We start from the raw sequence: 15,997 nt of genomic DNA, 5'->3' as shown, positions 1-15,997 counted from the left end.
CATTAATATACTATTGAATACATAGACTTATTTTTATAATATAGCCTTTTAAAATTAATAGAAAATAAAATATCTGACTAAAGATGTCTGGAAAAGAAGATTTAGATATATGTATGTATGTTGTTGCTGTGTGCTATCAAGTCAATTTCAACTGATAGTGGCTCTATACAACAGAATAGAACTGCCTCACTTGTTTCCAAGGTTGTAATCTTTTTGAAAAAAGACTACCAGTCATTTTCTTTCACGGAGCCTCATCAATATTGTAGGTAGTAAGTGAGTACTTTGTTGTTGTTCTTGTTAGGTGCCAAATAGTTGGTATCAACTCATAGAGAACTTAATGCACAGCAGATGAAACACTGCCTGATACTGGGCCAACCTCACTATCATTGCCATGCTTGAGCCCATTAATGCTGCCACTTTGCCAATCCCTCCTGCTGGGGGTCTTCCTCTTTTTCTCTGACCCTCCACTCTACCAAACATGATATCCTTTTCAAGTGACTGGTACCGCCTGACAATATGTCCAAATTAGGAGAGATAAAGTTTGACCATCCTGGCCTCTAAGGATCACTCTGGCTGCACTTCTTCCAACACAGATCTTTTTGTACTTTTGGCATCCCATGATATTTTCAATATTCTCCTTCAATACCATAACTCAAAAGCATCAATTGTTCTACGGTCTTCCTTATTCACTGTCTAGCTTTTCACATGCACATGAGGTTATTAAAAATACTATGACTTGGCTCAGGTACACCTTAGTCCTCAAGCTGAAATTTTTGCTCTTCAACACTTTAAAAAGGTCTTCTGCAGCACAGCAGATTTGCCTAATGCAATATGTCCTTTGATTTCTTGACTGCTGCTTCTGTGAGTATTGATAGTTGATTCAAGAAGAATGAAGTCCTTGACAACTTCAAAAATTTTCCATTGATAAGAATGTTGTTAATTGGCCCAGTGGTGAGGATTTTTGTTTTCTTTACATTGAGATGCAATCCATACAGAAGGATGTGGCCTTTGATCATCATCAGTAAATATTTTAAGTCTTCTTCACTTTTAGCAAGCAAGGTCGTATCATCTGCATATCACAGGTTGTTAATGAGTCTCCCTCCAATCCTGATGTCATGTTTTTCTTCATATAACCCAGCTTCTCATATTATTTGCTCAGCATACAGGTTGAATAAGTATGGTGAAAGAACACAACCCTGTCACACATCTTTCTTAATTTTAAACTATTCAGTGTTCCCATGTTCTGTTTGAACAACTGCCTCTTGTTCCATGTGCAGATTCCTCATGAGCACAATTAAGTATTCAGGAATATTCATACTTTGCAATATTGTCCATAGCTTGTCATGATCCACACAATCGAAAGCCTTTGCATAATCAATAAAACACAGGTAAATATATTTCTGATATTCTCTGCTTTCAGCCAAGGTCCATTGGACATCAGCAATGATATCCCTCATACCACGTCTCTTCTGAATACTGCTTGAACCTTGGGAAGTTCTCTGTCAATGTATGCTTGCAGTTATTTCTATATCACCTTTAGTAAAACTTTACTTGCATGGGATATCAAATATATTGTCTAATGATTTTCACATACCTTTGGGTCACCTCTCTTTGGAATGGGCACAAATACAGATCTCTTTCAATCAGTTGGCCAGATAGTTGTCTTCCAAATTTCTTGAATAAATGAGTGAGTACCTCCTGAGTTGCCTCCTTTCTTGAAAGATTTCAGTTTTTATTCTATCAATTCCTGGTGCCTTGTTCTTTGTCTATTCCTTTAATGCACCTTGGACTTCCTCCTTCAGTATCACTGGATCTTGATCATACGCTACCTCTTGAAATGGTTGGACATTAACCATTTCCTTTGGTACAGTTACTCTGTGTATTTCTTCCTTCTTCTTCTTTTTTTTTTTTTCACAATCATATCTGTTTTATTTGAAAACATGTCTATACTGCATTGAGCATCAATCAACACACTCATGACCAAGAAACCAACAGTCCTGTCCCAGCAGGCACTGGATCCAGTGTATGACTTGGGGTGGACTACAACTTTTCACTAGAGGGGAGGGAAAGGGCAGGAAAGAAGAAATGAGCACTATTCCTAACTCCTGTTCAGGAACGTGAACAATGAAAGTAAAGGCCATTTAAACTCATAAAGCTCTTCTAAAACCTCCCCTCTTTTCTCTCAATTAGCAGATGCTCAAACATAGAACCTGGACTGGTGTACCACATGCATTTGGGTCACAGCACACTGTCTACCATCCGACATCATTGCACAAAACAGGAGGAGCTGGCTGTACTTACTATTGACAGTTTCTGTTTTCCTGCTTTATAAACTTCTATAGGGTTTGAGGATATCAGATTGCATAACCACAAACCGGACAGAGCACCTACTCAATATGAAAATTCTTTGTTTAGGGCAAAGTTGTCACTGGAGAAGGCAGTCTAGAGGTTGCCTGGTTGTCTTGTGGTGGGGAACAAAACGTCTTCACCAAAGTATAGACTTCCAGTTTATAAACAGCAATGGATGCCTTTGAAATGATTTGTCTGGACCAGCCAAAGGCAACTTCTCATCACACTGTTAATCAAGTTGAGATTTTCTAATTGATTAAGTCCACCAAATCTAGAAACTAGACACACATGAGACTGGAATGTGTACATTTCAACAGATGAGACATTGCAAAATGCTGGTGCCATTTACTGACAGCACTAGACCCAAGTACTTCGTTGGAATAAATATTTCCAGATTCCTTTTCCTCTGAAGGATGAAACAGAGAATGTCCAGGCTGGAGACACATAATTAGAGTTTCTAACATCGATTGTATTATATTGTCTATCTTAGTTACAAATCTGTTTATATAGTTTTGCTCCATTTTCTAGGCATTTCTTTTTTAAACTCCTCTTTTACTACATTCATCTTAAAAGAGTTCCGAAAGGCCAGTGCTTAGAGGAGCAAGTCTTGTACATTAAGTTTTCCTTCGGTTACTTTTAGGTAGTGGAAGGATCACCGTAGAATTAGAGTAAGGTGGGTAGCATTTCCATGGGCCATCTTCTAGCTCAGGAACAGGGTGTGAAAGAGGAAACTTTTCTCTGTTAAACATGTTGTCAGAAAGGCACAATTCGTCAGTTCTCTAGGACGAGTATCTTCCCGACATTTTTCACACAGCCACCATGATGATCCCACCAATGTGACAAATGGCTACTAAGACCCCAATTATGATTCCAACCAGGGTTGCTGTTGGCAAACCATCTTTCTCAACTGTTGTCTATATTTGTTCACCCCATTTCTCCATAGAGGAACCATCCGGGGCTGTGGTGCTCTGGCTTCCTTCTTGGCCATGGATGGTGCTTTGAAAGGTTGACAGGTCCTCAATGTGATTGAGTGTCACACTCTCGACACTGGTTGGCACCAGAGCTTTACTGTCAGTGGAGTCAAACTTTTCACTAGTACTTGCAGTCACTATGTTATCTTCTGCGCCTTGGGTCACCGTGCCATGTTCTACTCCAGGGGTCACGATGTCACCTTCTGTTTGGACTGTGCTGGCTCCTTATGCCAGGACCAAGAGCGATGCTCTTCCCAGGAGAAAGTGCAGAATAAGTACCTTCAACATCGTTTCAGTTGGCTGGTTCTCTTCTAGTGTTTATGTTGGGTAAAGATAAAAAGCTTCTAGGCCCAGGTCCTCGCCTGAAGGAGCAGGGGAGTGGGGCAGAAATGTGGGGAAGCAAAGGCAGTCCCTCCCCAAACTTTTTTCCACCTGCAGCTGTAGGAAGAGCCAGTCTTTGTAAGAACAACTTCCCAGTTCAGGACTTTTGAGCGGAGTCAGCATTTATCTCTTCAAATGCCCTTCCATCTTCTTTTGATGCTTTCTGCTTCATTCAATAATTTTCCCAGAGAATCTTTTAATAACGAAAGTTGAGGCTTGAATTTTTTCTTCAGTTCCCCCAGCTTAAGAATTGCTGAGTGTGTTTTTCCTTTTTGGTTTTCTGACATCAGATCTTTGCACATTTTGTTGTAATATTTGACTTTTTCTTCTTGAGCTGACCTTTGAAATTTTCTGGTCAGCTCTTGTATCTATTCATTTCTTCAATTGCTTTATCATCTCTACACTGGAGAGCAAGTTTCATTGTGTCTTCTGATATCCATTTTGATCATTTCCTGCTTTCTTTTCTTCTGAATGACTTTTTATTTTCTTCGTGTATGATGTTCTTGATGTCATCCTAAAACTCTTAGTCTTTAGTGTATCAAATTTGTTCTTCAGATGATCTCTAAATTCAGGTGGGATATATTCCAGGTCATATTTTGACTGTAGTGGACTTGTTTTCATTTTCTTCAGCTTCAGTTTGAATTTGCATATGAGCAATTGATGGTCTGTTCCACAATCTGCTGCTGGCCTTGTTTTGACTGATGATATGGAGTTTTTCCATTGTCTCTTTCTATAGATGTAGTCAACTGATTTTTGTGTATTTCCATCTGGTGACCTCTTATGCAGTCTAAAGAAGGTATTTCAAATGAATAAATCATTGATTTTGCAGAATTCTATCATGTGATCTCCAGCATTATTTCTATCACTAGGCCATACTTTCCAACTACTACTGATCTTTCCTCTTTGTTCTCAACCTTTGCATTCCAATCACCAGTAATGATCAATACATCTTGATTGCATGTTTGATCAATTTCAGATTGAAGAAGTTGGTAGAATTCTTATATTTCATCCTTACTGGCTTTAGTGGTTGGTGCATAAATTTGAATAATAGTGTTAAATTGTTGCTAAATTATTAAATTGTTGTTAAATAGTGTTACTGTTGTTAAATGACATCAAATGAGTTCTGACTCATAGCGACCCTATATAGGGTTTCTTTGGCGCAGCTGGTGGGCTTGAAGTGCTGACCTTGTGTTTGGAAGTCCATTGCTGATCCTACAGCAACATATCAGTTGTTCAAGCTTACCAGCTGCTCCTTGGAAACCCTATACAGGGTCGCTATGGGTTGGAATGTACTTGTTGACACTCAAAAACAACAACATGGTGGTGGTAGGTGTGATGTGGAGTCAGCAATGATCCTGCATGGAGTTTCCAAGGCTGTAAATCTTTACCTGAGCAGAAAGCCTCATCTTTCTTCAGCTGAACAGCAAGTCATTTTAATTGCTTACCTGAAGGTTAGCAGCCCAACTAGCAACCTTACGCTACTGGAGCTTTGAACTGCAAGATCAGTGGTTCAAGCTCACCAACAGCTCCTTGGAAACCATATATAGGATTGTTATGGGTTAGAACTGACTCAATGGCAGTTAATAACAACAACATATATGTATAAATGAGCTCAACTATAACCAGTATTGTTTAAAAGTTACCACATTAGTATAATAATGAGTATCAGTCAGACATTTCATTTCAATAGATGTAAGTGCTTCAAGACATGCCATGATTTTGAAATACTGTATATATTGAAGAATACAATCTTAACTCAAAGCCAAGGTATAATTTTAATTAAAAATTCTAGCCACAGCATTAATCTGATTTCAAAAATCCAGACAAATCTATTTATTTGACTATTAATGCCTGATGACTAAATAGAGAAAGATAAGTGATATCAACTTACTCAATAATAAATTATAAAGATGATCAATTTAAACTATTAAAGGTTTAAACGGGTTCACTATGAGTCAGAACTTACTCAACAAGGTAAATGTGAAAAAAAAAAAAAAAGAGTTTATCAACAGATAAAAGATAATAAAATGGAAGGAATTATTAAATTTGTAGTAAAAAAAAAAAGAAACAAAAGTAACTAAGATATAAATGTAGTTACTGTGTGAAAGGAAATGAATCTCCGGGCTCTTGCCCTTCCATCCTGTGTCTGTATAAAAAGGTCCAGTTGACTAACTCTTCTGTGTTTTCTGTTAAGAAAAATGGTGTTGAAAGAATAGTCTAGATGACCTCATTTAGTGTTTAGATGATCAATACCATTACCTTTTTCTTTTAGTCTACTTCTGTTTTCCCCATTCCGTATTTTTGTATTCTCTGTTTTGTCCTGTTTGTAAGTTCACCCACCTGGAAAAAAATTATACGTATTCTCTCATGACCCTAAAATGATTACGAATATATCATAACTCTAAAATAAAGGAGAATGTCTGTACTTTTAAGTTGAATATTCTAGTCCTAAATATCCATTATGGCCCATTATAAAGTAAAATAACAATATGCATAAAAATAACAACATGCATATAAATGTGTATTTGTGTATATTATATATGTGGTTGTGTGTCTTGGAGTCAATTCCAACTCAATACAGCCCTGTATAGGGTTTCTGAGGCTATAAATCTTTATTGCACAAACCTCAACTTTCTTCTGCATGTTTATATGATACTATATGTATAAAAAATAGCAAAAATGTCTATCAGTCATATATAGCAATATCCACATCATCTCTCTCCCCATATTATATACTCTTTCATTTTTCTGATTTAGTAAGAGGGTTAAAACTAATTCAGTACACAGCGGTCTTCCAAAATTCATTGAATACCCACTGAGTTTCATGACTTCCTGTTGAGGGAGTTATAAATGGCAACAGGATGTCTGTTTGCTATTGACAGGCTATTCCAGGCATGTAGTGACACATTTTCTACCATAGCCCCTGTGTTTAAGCCTCCAGTCCTGCTCAGTCTGTATATTTAGTGATCATTTTTGCCTAAACAAAGCAAAACAAAGTTTTCAAGTCAATTCTGACTTATAGCAACCTCAGAAGACTTTTTGCTATATACTGACTCAAAAGGTTTGAATGATACTCTCATAATTTAGATGATAAGATAGTGCAGAACCACTAAGCTAATGTTGTTGTTATTGTTAAGTGCCGTCGAGTCGATTCTGACCCATTGCAACCCTGTATAGTGTTTCCAAAGAGCAGCTGGTGAGCTTGAACTGCCAACCTTGCAGTTCAAAATGGTTTTGCAGTCTGGCACATTAACCTCCAGCACCACACCAGGACTCCACTAAGTTAATAAACTTCATACATCTTAAAGATGTACTAATTACTAGAATTCATGGAGTTTAGAAAAGATTCATCGAGTTTTAGTTTCTAAATGTTCAAATGACCTAAAATATTACTTATATGATTTATACTAAATGACTTATACTAATGACTACATTACTTGTGGAATTTCACCTTGATGCTTCTTTAACATGTAAAGGCTTAATTTGGTTTCAGCACATTGAGCCATTTTCCTTCACTTTTTAATCATAAATTATATTTTCTTAAAAGAAATTTGAATATTTTAAATGAATGGATTGATTTCAAAGATAGTAATCCAGAGATTTCTGAAAATCTATGGGTGTGTGGTTTTCTTGTTTTTGTTTTTGCTTCAGCAGCAACATTTAACATAAAGTGAAAAAAAAAAAGCAGATTACTATTTAATAATAATTGGGAATTTTATGCTTTGTAAAGTGAAATGTATGACTTTTTGAGGGAAGAAGTCACAGATAACGTAAAATTTGGTAAGCAGAAATAATGTATGACCATAATCTTCTAGTTTATTGCTGCTAGGAAACATCACAGAAAAAATGAGATCTTGGAATAAAAGCTCTTTTTTTATATTTAACTGAACTTTTTTTTTATAAGTATATTTTTTCTTTGTTTTGTTTTGACTAAGAAAGGGAGTAGTTAGCTATACTAATCTAAAGAATATAGAAAAGTTTTACTTGGAATCCATGGAAGAGGGATTTTAATAATAAAATAATAATTAAATGAGATAAAAGAAGTTACTTTCCTTTAAATCTATGTCGAAATAAGAAATGGGTGGTAGTTGCTTATGTGCCATGGGTTTGGTTTGACTCATAGGAACTTTGTATAGAGTTTCTGAGGCTTTAAATATTTAAGGGAACGAAAGCCTCATCTTTCTCCTGCGAAACAGCTAGTAGTTTCCTACTGCTAACCTTGAGGTTAGCTGCCCGACGCATAACCACTGTGCTAACAGAGCTCCTTAAGTAAACTTGAGTGATCAGTATTATAGGATAGTAGTTTGTGATTATATTGCTTTATAATATACTACAATAAGGAGCACAGAAGATTAAATGTTAGGCTATTATTGTAATAGGTTCTTGCTCGTAAGTGCCGTTGAGTTGATTCCTACTCATAGTGACCCTGTATAGGGTTTCCAAGGTGTGGCTGGCAGGTTTGAACCACCAACCTTGTGGTTAGCAGCCCAGTGCTCATTATACAGTACCACACTGGTGGATCAAATTTAAATATGTCACTTAACTGGTTTACTAAATGAACATCATTTTGTGAAGGGTAAGATAATACAAATGTTAGAATTACTGAAGTGATGATGTGAGTTAATGTGCTGGACTGCAAAATCTACTTGAATCACTAGGCTGACAGTTTAACAAGCTCACCAGCTGCTCCTCAAAAACATTGTAAATGGTCACTATGGGTCGGAACCGATTCAATGACACTTGACAACAACAACAACAAAACCAATTTTATACCAAACACAGAGAATGAAATATGAAGCTTTAGGAAGCCTTAGGAACACTCATAGGCATGTGAAAGTTGAACAATGAATAAGGAAGGAATGCGTAGAAGAGTTGATGCATTTGATTTACGGTCTTGAGAAGAATATTAAATGTATCATATATTGCTGGAAAAACAAATAAATATGTGGTGGAAGAATTGCAACCACAATATTCCTTGGAAGCCAGGATAACAAGACTTTGTCCCTCATACTTCAGACATATTGTCAGGAGGGACCAGTCCATGGAGAAGGTTATCATGCTAATATATGCTTTAAATATCCTTTAATGTGGAAGGCCAGCTAAAATGAGGAAGACCCCCAACAACATGGATTGGCATAGTGGCAGCAGCAGTGGTCTCAAGGTTAATAAAGATTATAAAGATGGAACCAGACCAGACAACGTTTAGTTCTGTTGTGCATAAGGTTGTTGTAAGTTGGAATTGACTCGATGTCATCTAACAGCAACAAAAACAAGGAACACTATCCTTCAAATGTTGTGGTTTGAACTGTAGGTGTAATTTATGGATAAATAAATGCCATACTTTTTGTCTTTGTGTGTGAGAATAGGGTGTGTGTTTGTCCATGTACACTAGCAAGTACTTGAGGTCCCTTTAAAGTCAAGCCACTATTAGCCAGTAAAGAACAATTGGTGATTAAGCACTCAGTTACTAACTGAGAAGTGGGTAGTTTCAATCCACCAGTCACCCTGTGTAAGAAAAGATGTGAGAGCCAATTTTTGTAAACATTACAGCATTGGGAACCCTGAAACATTTCTCCTTGGTCCTATAGGGTCACCTTGAGTCTGACCAAACTTGACAGGAGTGGATTTGTTTTTAGTTTCATTTCAAGTTCAGTAGAATTTTAAACATTTTATTCCTACAGCAAGTTTTCTAATTTGAAGGTGTTTCTATAAGCAAGGACACATCTCAAATAAAACAAAACTAAAAATAGACTCTATACGGTACATATTTTCAAAATAAAATTCACAAACTATTCTTAATGTAATGATTTGATGGTTATATTCAGATGTGGAATGCTAGTATAGCACTGTAGAATTAGCACTGCATCACAAGGGTGACTTGAACTGCAAGGCTGGCATCTCAAACTCACAAGCTATTCCTCAGAAATCCTATACAGGGTTGCTATAAGTCCGAGCCGATTTGATGGTACTTAACAACTATTCAGATGTACTCAAATACCTCCTCCTAAAATGACTTCTTTTAGCCAGAAGTGTTTGCAGAGTAATTAATTTCCCATTTCCATAAATAGCTGTAATACCTATCATTCTAGTTGAAGATGCTCAGCCAGTATTATGGAATTTCATCTCAATATTCATATTAATTCACCCAGTGGTAAGAAATATCAATCTAACTCCAACAAAATCAAATGTGACAGTTCCTAAGGTCATTAAGTTATGCAGAATATTTTGATAAATGACTTGAGAATCTGAAATAATTTGTATAATTAATTTCTAATTCTATTTTTGGGAGGAAGATAAGACTTTCTGCTCTCACAAAGATTTAAAAAGCCTCTGAAACCCTACACAGTGTTGTTATGAGTCAGAACCGCCTTGAAGACACTTAATAACAACAACAATTTCATTTTGGAGTCCTAGTGTGGCAAAGTAAGATAAGCACTGCACTGCATGGTCAGTTTGAATTGCATGATAGGCAGTTCAAACTCACTGGCCGCTCCTTGAAAATATATACAGGAGTCGCTAAGAGTCAGAATCAACTGGACAGCACTTAACAGCAACAACAATTTCATCTCACCTTATTATTTTCAATTGTTTCTTTGGTTTTTAGCTATCTTTGTGTCAGCCCTTAACCCATGGTGATTCCATGAAAAATGGAAGAAAATGCTTCCCCGTCCTCTGCCATCTTCAGGATAGACTGTAGAAATGACGATTGTGACCTTCTGAGTTTTCATTGGCTGATTTTTGTGAAGTAGATTGTTAGATCTTTCTTCCTAGTCTGTCTTAGTCTGGAAGTTCTGTTGAAAACTCTTGCACATCATAACATGCAAGCCTCCACTGAAATATAGGAGTCCAGGGGTTGAGAATTCTACCACAGCCCCCTTTCTTATTATTAATTCATATCTTTCATTTAAAAAAAGTATTAGGTGATGTTTTCCTATTACCAACATACAAATTTACTAGAAAAGAATATACATTCTATTAATTTTACACAGACTTTCTGATGAGTAAAATTCTCTGAAATAATTTGATGCTGGATAGCATGTTCTTCCCTCTGTAGATAAGGCAGTGTATGAAAAAAAAATAATGCTACCATAAAAACAAGGCATTTCTGCACTGCTTGTTTAATCGATTACAAACTTTAATGGGTAAGTATCTCTATGAACTGCATTTCAGGCAGCCTCCATCTGCTTTCATTTTCGGAACAGACTGGTGAAGCAAACAGAGATAAGCAGGTAATAAAATATTTGACTTAACCACTACCTCTAGGGTACCAACAAAATAAAAGGCATCATGGTGATATTTAACATTGGAATTTAAATCTAGAATTGTTTATTCTCAAGGATTGAAGTCTCAACGTTTTCTACCAAAATAAGAAAACCTAATACCTTCGTCAGTGATTTACTTCAGACACCATATGCAAATAATAAAACAGAATTTTAAGAATTTTTATATGAAAACATAAATTAAAAGGCATTAGAGGTTCATATGGTTCTGATGAGTCAAGTAACAGTCTGGAGGGGACAAGTATGATTAGTTCAATGTGTGACAACTGCTGGTATTGGCACAGGTATATATTTGTAAAATTCAAACAACACTGTAAGCAGTCACTTTTGTTAGGTGCCTTTGAATTGATTGTGACTCATAGTAAACCTCTGCACAAGAGAACAAAACACTGCCTTGTCCTGTACCATTCTCACACTTACTGTCACGTTTGAACCCAGTCTTAGAGTCACTGTGTCAATCCATTTCATTGGAACTCTTCTTCATTTTTGGCTGACCTTCTACTTTGCCAAGTTTATGTCTTTTTCCAGTGACTGCTGCCTCCTGAAAACAAGTCAAAAGTATGTGCGATGAATTCTTGTCTTTCTTGCTTCCATAGAGTATTCTGGCTTAACTGTCTTTTTTTTTCATTGAGAGTTTTCTTCAGATCTTTCAATTTGAGAAATGTTGAGTTTATACTTCCCTTTTGTTTTTCTGACTTATAGTCTTTGCACATTTCATTATAATAATTTATTTTCTGGAGCTGTCTTTTGAAATTTTTTGTTCAGCTCTTTGATTCATCATTTCTTTTATTTCTTTTTAAATGTTTTCCTTTATTTGTGTCAGATGTTCTTGATGTCATCTCTCAACTCCTCTGGGTGATATTAGTATCTAATGCTCTTGAGAAAGTTTCTAAATTCAGGTGAGAAACACTCAAGGTCAGAGTCCTTGTGTGGCACTGTAGGAAGAAAGCACTGGACCACAAGATCTGTTTGAACTGCAAGGTTGGTGGTTCAAATCTCCCAGTCGCTTCTCAGAAACCATATACAGCATTGCTATGAGTTGGAATCAACTCTATGGCACTTTACAACAACAATACTCAAGGTCATATTTTGGCTGTGTCCTAGTGTGATGATGTAGGATAAGTACCCAGCTGCAAGGTGGGCTTGAACCATAAGTTTGGCAGTTCAAAATCACCAATGGTTCCTTGGAAACCCTATACAGGGTTGCTATGAGCCAGAATCGACTCAAAGGCACTTAACAACAACAACAATAACAACATGAGTCAGAACAGACTCAATGGCACTTAAAATTAACAGTAACAAAGCTAGGATAATGGTAATTGTCTTCAATAGGATAAGGTCTTAAGTTCATTTTTATTTACTTGATACAATGCAGAATATTTCTAACCATGAACTATTTCTTTGAAATAGATTATTAGGTTTAACATAAACTTAATTGTATGGTAATTGCTTGCAAAAATGCATGCATTTTTTTTTTTTTGTCTTATCTAGTTTCTTGCCTCTTTGTATTATGCCTGCAGTTCCTTTCTGTAAGAGTCAATTTATTATACTGTTGTTAGGTGCTGTCACATTGGTTAGGACTCACAGTGTACAATAGAACAAATCACTGCAGGCCCTCCACCATCCTCACAATTGCTCGTATTTGTTAACTCTGCTTTGCTTTTGTACTGCCGTTGTGTGCTGTTAAGTGAGTTCAGACTCACAGCAAACCTGCACAGGGTTTCTGAGAACAGCTTCTGGGTTTGACCTGCCAACCTAGTTGTTACTAGTCCATTGCGTTTCATGCAGAAGTGGACCCCTACTTTACCAAAAATTATTTCAGTCTCTAAGGAGTGTTCCCTCCTGATAATATGTCCAAAGCACTTGAGACAAAGTCTGTTATCCTGACATTAAAGATACATTCTGGATGTAATTTTTCCAGCTGCTGATGGACTCAAACTGCAGCTCTAAGGGAAGAAGAGGAGGTTTTCTGCACTCATAAAGGTTTACAGCTTCAGGTCCCCGTAAGTCAGAATCAACTTGATGGCTGCAGATATACCAGAAGAATTAACCCATCTGTCTTGGAAAAAGGTTGCAGTTCAAACCCACCAGTTGCTTTCAGCAGTTCAAACTCACCAGTCACTCCTCAGAAACACTATACACGGTAGCTGAGACAGAAAGGACTCGACAGCACTTAACAACAACAACTTCTGTGAGTGCTGATTGAAGATCAAATTAAATAAATACCTTTGAAACTTCAATATTTTTTCTGTTTGTCCTGATGTTTATTTGTCCAGTTTTGAAGATTTTTGTTTTCTTTACATTGAGTAGTAATCCATTCTTAGGACTAGTCTTTGATCTTCATCAGTAAGTGTTTCAAGTACTCTTCCCTTTCTTCAAGCAAGGTTATGCCATGTGCATATTAAAGGTTGTTAATGAGTCTAGGAGTCCTGGTGTAGCATTGTGGGATAAGCACTTGACCACATGCTGGTTTGGACCTCAAGCCAGTGTTGGTGTTTCAAACTCAGCAGCTGAACCTCAGAAACTCTGTACAGGGTTGCTATAGGTTGGAAACAACTCAGCAGCACTTAACAACTAACCACAATGTTGGTGGTTCAAACCCACCAGCCACTCCTCAGAAACACTATACAGGGTTCTTATGAGTTAGAATGGACTCACTGGTACTTAACAATGCCAATGAATTTAGAAGCCCTGTTGGTGCAACAGTTACAGCATTCAGCTGCTAACTAAAAGGTCTGAGCCCACAAGCCACTCTGAGGGAGAAATATATGACAGCCTACTTGAGAAAGTTCTACCCTGGTGTTTTAGCTTTTGTTATAAATTGAGTGAAGGTTTACAGACAAGATAATCAGTTTTACAGTCAAAAAATCATATGCTTCGCATCATCTCAATGATTGCAGTCCCCTCCATGCAAGAACAGTTATCCCATTTCATCCCTGTTGTTCCTATTTTCATCCCAGCCACCGTCCCATACCTTCTCAACTTTGTCCTTAGGAAAACATTTCCATTTTGATTTTGAATGATTGACCATTTCATGGTGATCATACCCCACTAGTATTGTCATCCTCCAATATGCCTATCCACTGATTGGCTGAAAACTGTCCATGGGAGTGAGTTTCTTTCCAAACCTGAGATGTGTTTGAGGGCCATAGTCTCAGGTTTTTCCAATCTCTTATGAACAGTAAGCTCAGTATCCTTTAAAAATAATATTGAATTTTGTTCTGCATTTTCTCTCCATCTATTGGGGGAACTTCTAATGTGAGCCCTTTCATAGCACTTGGTAGTGGTAGCCAGACACCATCTAGTTTTTCTGGTCTCAAAATCTGGAGACTGATATTTACATGTTCTATTAGTTCATTACACTAATTGATTCCAAGCATCTTCAATTATCATCACTCTTGCTTCTTCCACACATAAAGAGGCCAATAGTTGCACCTTAAGTGGCTGCTCATGAGCTTTGAAGGATCCAGATGCCACTCACTAAAGTAGGATGTAAGTTCTATTCTGTTTTATAGGGCCACTGTGAATCAGAATCAACTCAATGACAATGAAAACTATTATATCACTTGTTAAATCTGGGATGGACTTTTGATTTCCTTTTGTCAATAGAATATGGTCTTAAGAAGTCTTTCTTGCTTCTCTTGTCTTTCTCCAGCCCTCCCAAGGCAACCCTTCCTCCATATTAATAGTCTCCGGTTGACTATTGGAGGAACTAAGACACTTGGGGAAGCTAGTCACATTTTCTCTACCAGCAATGAGTAAAGCATCAGGGAGATGGATGAGGCCAGATTAGATAGTCCAAGTTAGCCTTCCAACTGATCTCGTCTACATGAAATGCCTTCCTGAAATCACCAAATCAGATACACTCAGCTAAACCATTCACCTGCCCAACAAACTCATGTTTGTTGTTGTTGTTAAGTGTCATCCAGGTGGTTCTGTCCCATAGTGACCCTGCATTGGGTTTCCAAGGAACAGCTTGTGAGCTTGAACCACTGACCTTGCAGTTCCTACCAACTTTTCAGTCCAGTGCATCAACCCACAGCTTCACACCAGGACTCCTCACAGACTCATGAGTAGTATTAATGATTTTTGTTTAAAGGCTTGACAAACTACTACGCATGGAGTGGCCCCTAGTTTTTGTAAATTAATTTTTATTGAAACACAACATTTTGCATTTCAAGAGCTTCATTGGAAAAATGTCTCTGTGTTTATTCATTATGTGTGGTTACTGTAAAAGCAACCTTGAACAATTAAGAAAGAGACTTCATGAACTGCAAAACCTGAAATTTTACCACACAGACATTTACAGACAAATGTTGCTGACTTCCCATTTAAGTCATTGATTTTGAGATGGATTGTTATACAGAAAGAGGTAAAAGACACATTTAGCAAATGATTTTTATATTTTTTGTTTCATTTAATATAGTGCCACCGTGTATTTTTATATTTAATTTATAATTTATAATAATTTCTAGAACTTGTAAAATTTATAGCTATTTGTTAAACAAATTTATTCAAGTATCTCCCATAGTCATCACTACCATGGCTCCTTAGTCTTGTTAGAATGCCTTCAAACTAAAAGTGCAATCAGAACAAAGGCTTTTGAGGGAATCTGCTGGACTAATTATATTTAAGGCAGAAAAGTCAGCTGAGAAGGTTATGGAGACTGCTTTCGGGAATTCCAAAGGGTAATCAGGACAGATTTTCTTAAAGGACACAGGATGATCATACAGTCCATACAGCCAAACCACAGCCATACCCTATACAGCTCCACCTACTGGACAAGAGTCAATATCAGCTCTTATACCACTTGATCAATGATACACGACAGCCAACACCAAGCAAACACAACCTAAACTGAGGTGCAGAAACAGAAAACCAAGAATGGCACACAACTTCCATTCTTTAACTACACTCACAGGAGACAGTGGTAAGAGTCTAAGAACACATCAACATATAATCATCAGTTAGGTACAAATAGAGCAACTTTACAAAGCCCAGGAGACAACGGGACAT

General features: G+C 37.0%; 1 pseudogene; it reads right to left on the bottom strand.

Moving 5' to 3' along the window:
• Positions 1-3,128: 3,128 nt before the first annotated feature.
• On the bottom strand, positions 3,129-3,608 carry LOC102819079 (annotated as a pseudogene).
• Positions 3,609-15,997: the final 12,389 nt, after the last annotated feature.

This window comes from Chrysochloris asiatica, unplaced genomic scaffold (genome assembly GCF_000296735.1).
Source record: "Chrysochloris asiatica unplaced genomic scaffold, ChrAsi1.0 scaffold00217, whole genome shotgun sequence".
Lineage (NCBI taxonomy): Eukaryota > Metazoa > Chordata > Mammalia > Afrosoricida > Chrysochloridae > Chrysochloris > Chrysochloris asiatica.
This window is presented reverse-complemented; position numbering and strand designations above follow the sequence as displayed.